We start from the raw sequence: 5099 nt of genomic DNA, 5'->3' as shown, positions 1-5099 counted from the left end.
CGGATTTCCGGTAGTTTCAATACCAATTCTTTGAAGATATATTACTAGGCTACTTCACACCTATTTATAGTCTGCGCCCAATCGAATCCAAATAAAAACATCGTAAATTGTGAAAAAAAAAAAAAACAAGTTAAATTATTCAAGTTCGCGGAGTAATTAGGCCAAATAAAACGATACTTTTTATGTCTATTCGTGACTTCATTGAAGCATTTTATTCTACGCGAGAACTCAAATGTGATCGCATGAAAGTTACTAAATTTCGATTTTGTATTGTTTCGTAGCCTAAAAGTTACACTTTCGCGTATACCGTAATGCGCAATGAAACTAAACCAATTATTAGTATTTTTGGTAAACATTACCTTGTCCTAAAAGAGCAAAACAAATCCTTATTTCAAAATTATACTATAAATTAGGGATAGAAAATTAAAATGTTTCTTCGTCTTGGAGATGGCATTAAAAAAATTTTTAGGTAGCGCGGTAGTATAAAATTTTCAAAATTACATATAACCTTATTTTTTTGACGTTATTATCAGAGGGTTTCCAAAGCAAGTTTTGTCCTTTTTTCTGACATCATTTTATCTCAGGAATACTATAATAAATCCACTATGCAGCGTTTCTTTATAATGGCATTCAATATTCAATAACAGCTTTTTCAAAAATAATTGAACGAAGTTTTAGTTATGTCATTGAATAAATATTTTCATGGACAGTATCCCAAAGGGTTTCTTATCCCATTATTTGGGAAGCAGCTTAAAACAACTCGTTTATAATAGTACTAAACATATTCATACTAAACTATGCCTGAAATGTATAAATAAGGAATTGAAAACGACCTCACTGACTATTCAAATGAATGTGGCTATCTCTTCATCATCTGAATATCAAAATCAAACCAAATTTCGCCCTGCGTCATGGAGATACTAACACTAGTAGAAAATACACAACACGGTCTATAGTAAACAAAGATTTATAAACGCTATTTGAAAATAAAAACTATTATGTGAAAAAAAACCATTTAATGCATATTCAGGAATAGTGATTATGATTTCGATGAGTTATAATGGCAAAAATTTGTTGACGAAACAAATTTATGGGAATTTCTTAATAGAGCCAAGGGTTTGGAATTGCCAGATATCAGCTAAAATCGAGCTCCAAGCACACCCCACAGTCAAGGTTAGACCAAAGCCTCAACGAACTAAGGGACACGCCAGCCATTACATCATCCCAGTTACAAATTACGTACGGATTTATTCCCCTCACTAGTTGAAGCGGTCCAGAAAAGCGCGGGAGCTATCTGTGGAAGTATTGGTATGCCAGCAAAAATGTCCTCCATTTTTAAAAGATTATCGTAAGTATAAGTAGTTAACTGCAAGATCCTACCACTTCCTTTTGAAGGTGGTAAACAGATAAAAGTATAAATGAAAATGTAGACACCCACGCAAACGAACAGTAATACAGATGAGAATAAATAAGAGAGAAGTATAAAAGACGGAGAATAGAAAAAAGGAAATATTTGCTCCAGTTTCTGGGTGATTTCAAATTCTCTCAAAAGTTGGACCTTTATTAATTAAATATTATGCTTAAATGATACCCCTTCATACAGAAGAATCCCCAAGAATCACTCATATTTGCCCAATGGGTGGCCTACAAAACGTCTTTGTGTATGACATTCCATTGTTGCGGGGTAGCTCTTATCCATGCAAGAAAAGATAAGAAGGCATGACTTTTTCAAATTTAAAGCTAGCAGAATTCCTTCAAACTATTCGTATATCTTTTAGGTCATTGTTCGGAACTTGATTGTAAAGGATGATTGTTTTGCAACTGCGACACCTAGAGTACTGTCATCCGAAAATGCCATTAATTCTTCCCAATTTATCAGATGAAAATGTCGATGCAGTTAGAGAGTAGCAGTTTCTGACATTACCCACAGCAGACATTGGTAGTTGAGGTGCGAACAAACCGGAAGAGGTTGTTGAAGTAGATGAGGAAGAGGGATGGCCCAAAAATTGTACCTTGGGCCACTCTGGGCTTAGCTAGGACTTTCTCGTCTGCAGCCGCAGCAGCAATTAATCTGCCAGTGAGGTTAAAGTGAACCATGAAAACGTTTCCCATGTACACCATCATTAGACAGCTTGTCGATAAGAACCTTGTGTCTGAGACTTTCAAAAGCTTTCCTTACGTCAAGAAAAATGGTGGGAGGAATGAGACCGGAATCTAGAACTTGGCACGTTAAATAAAGAAGTCTAAAATATTCATCCAACGAAACGAAATCCAAACAACGGGGAAAATTCTTTACCTCAAGAAAAATAACCAAGTGCTTAAGCGTTGGCTTCTCAAATATCTTAGAAAACACAGACAACAAAAGGACCAGTCTATAGCTCCCAGGGTCTTCACAATCACTTCCTTTAAAGAGAGCTATCACTCATACCGACTGGGAAATACTCCTAGGTGAAATGACTGACTAATCAATGGAACAATCGGGTGATAATCGATGAAACGAAATGCTTGATTACTTTAGCAGATAACAGTAACTTGATCGAAACCTACTAAAGAATTCTTTAAAGATGAACGAACTTTCGAAAGCTCCTGCTCCGTAATTTTTTCAAGGGCCATTGATTTCAGAAGCAGGAACTGCTTCTGGTAAGGAAACGATCTGGTAAGAAAAGCTTCTGGTAAGAAATAGATCTTGTTAAAAAAAAGGAATTTGAGATCTTGCATCGCTCTATATCTTTAGACAGGTTTATATTAAACATAGCTAAAACATTGTTTATCTTAAACAATAGCTTAAACATAACAATTGACCTAACATTCGATCTTTTCAGTTTTCAAAATTATGCCTTAAATGTTTAGTATGATTGGTTAGTGGTAAACTTGATGCTTGAGAGTCGAAAAATTTTCGCTACGACAAATCACATAGTGGTACATTATTGGGGCTCAACCTCTATTTGATTCTGACTTTATTCAAGTGTGTGATTATAATATCCACCGGAAATATGGCTTTCATCTTCTTTAACTATTATAAAATATTAGAGACCTCTTCAATCGGCTTTTCAGTTTGATTTTGATAGTGCTATGATTAGATAAGCTTTTGCTTTCAAATCATTCATTTTCCACTCTCTTAGTTGAGCTTGTTTGATTCCTGCCAAATCAAACGAAAATTCACAAATGACTCGTGCACATTTTGATTTCCAAACTTTGAATTTCAGGCTCAGTTTTGGACAAAAAAAACACATCTTCTCTGTACAAAAAAAGAAAAAAATGACATAAAAGAATAGTACAAGATTTTAAACTTATCACCAAACGTTTTAATTTTTTTTCTTGTAAACATGTTGTTTTAAACTTTTCATATCCTTCATCACATTTTCTCAAGAGGGAATTTCCTTGGTGTTTAATATCTAATCCTATACATTTAATATTTTAGAGATATTTATTTTATGGAGTAAATTGTCTCTTGTAATGTAGAAAATCAACTGACCTGGTTTTCTCACTTACACAAATGACTTATTTGTCATAATTTAAAGCAGATCAAGGATTACAAGTACCTGGGTTGGATTGATTGTGATGATGAAATAACGACGGAGATAGAACGCGGAAATGGGCAATCAACTGGATTGATTAAAGATTCCATAAACTAAAGCCCATTTGGAGCCCAGGAGCAGCAAATATTTCTTAAGATTGAAGTTAAGTCTCTTCAACAGTAACTTACTCTCTATGCTCCTCTATGCAAGCGACGAATAAGTGTCTGACGCAAATAACAAAAGGTAAAACAACAAGGAATTATTTTAAGACGGTGAAATTTGCTAAACAAACATTACGGCTCTATATCTTAGAGCCATACTTAGCAGAGCAAACAGATAAATATAAAATTCGCTTTAGGATAAAATCCAAGTCAATTGAAAATAAAACAAAAATTTTAAAATTCCTTTTTTAAAATGTATTTTTTAGATATTTCTTGTCTGAAGATATGATTTATCTTTTTAGTTTTTCGTCTTAAATAATGTGAATTAATGTTTTTGAATTTAATGTATGAGTGAATTCCGCCAGCTCCCGAGCGTTTAAATGTAATTTGTATTTCGAGGACTTCATAATAAGATTTTCCCCTCTATAATCCTTTGCACTAATTAATATTATTAGAAGCATTCAATTTTGTTCGCGAAAATTTCTAATAAACTTTTGTGCCCTGGACCCTCAAAATCTAAATAGATGCCTTCATTTTGTCAACATTTTCAACATCATGTAATTGCAATGTAGATCTTGGTTATTCAGCAAATGGCCTGAGAAAATTGTCACTGGGATAGCACAGTACTAAATGGGAAACGGAAATTTCTTATAATTAGAGTTGCTAAAAATCTCATTTGATCACTTGCAAATATTTAATTTTTGTTTGAATTTGCGATTTGACTTGGCAAAATTGAATGCTTTTAATGAAATAAGTTAGTGTAACCTTTCAATAGTATGCTCACTTTTGGCACTGGTTAAAAAAAAAAAAGAATAAAAAAAATATGTTTAAAGAAAGATAGCTTATAGTTTCATTGCAAAAATCAGGGATAACCTTAACGCCATTTTAAAAGATAAGTTTTAACGTCAGTTTAAAGTTCGGAGTCTGAAAGCATAAATGACTTATTTTGCCACGTTCTTAATCACATTAATCACCTAGAAATAATTAGAATTTATTTCGACAACAAATATTACAATACAAACAACTACCCCCCCCCCCGAAAAAAGAGTAAAACTCGAGTAATCGGCATATATAATAATTACAACTATCGTAAAAGATGAGCACAAAAACTGGAGAACCTCGCAATCAAAAAGAAATACAAAGTAAAGAAAACTACATACTTATTGACCTGAGAAATTTCCTTTATTGTCTTTTTATAACCTTAGCAAGAACAATAAGAAATATCAAGTGAAGCAATTTCTATGTGTTGAATACTGATGGAATAGAAAATCTCACGCTGAAAACAAGATCATTCCCTTTAATCTTGAAGAGAATTTGCTGAAGAACATTAACGTAGGTTGTATATGAGCTCTCTCTTAATAATTTAATTTAGTACTTGTGTATTATTCAGAACACACTCAATAAGTGAAGTTAGGTTCTT

The 5099-nt window shown here is 33.2% G+C and overlaps 1 protein-coding gene across 2 annotated transcripts in view; it reads left to right on the top strand.

The window, feature by feature from the left end:
• LOC136035033 (SLIT-ROBO Rho GTPase-activating protein 1-like) overlaps nucleotides 1-5099 on the top strand; it is a 239328-nt gene that overhangs the window by 41160 nt on the left and 193069 nt on the right. The gene's annotated exons all lie outside the window — the stretch shown is intronic.

This window comes from Artemia franciscana, chromosome 13, assembly GCF_032884065.1.
Source record: "Artemia franciscana chromosome 13, ASM3288406v1, whole genome shotgun sequence".
Classification (NCBI taxonomy): domain Eukaryota; kingdom Metazoa; phylum Arthropoda; class Branchiopoda; order Anostraca; family Artemiidae; genus Artemia; species Artemia franciscana.
This window is presented reverse-complemented; position numbering and strand designations above follow the sequence as displayed.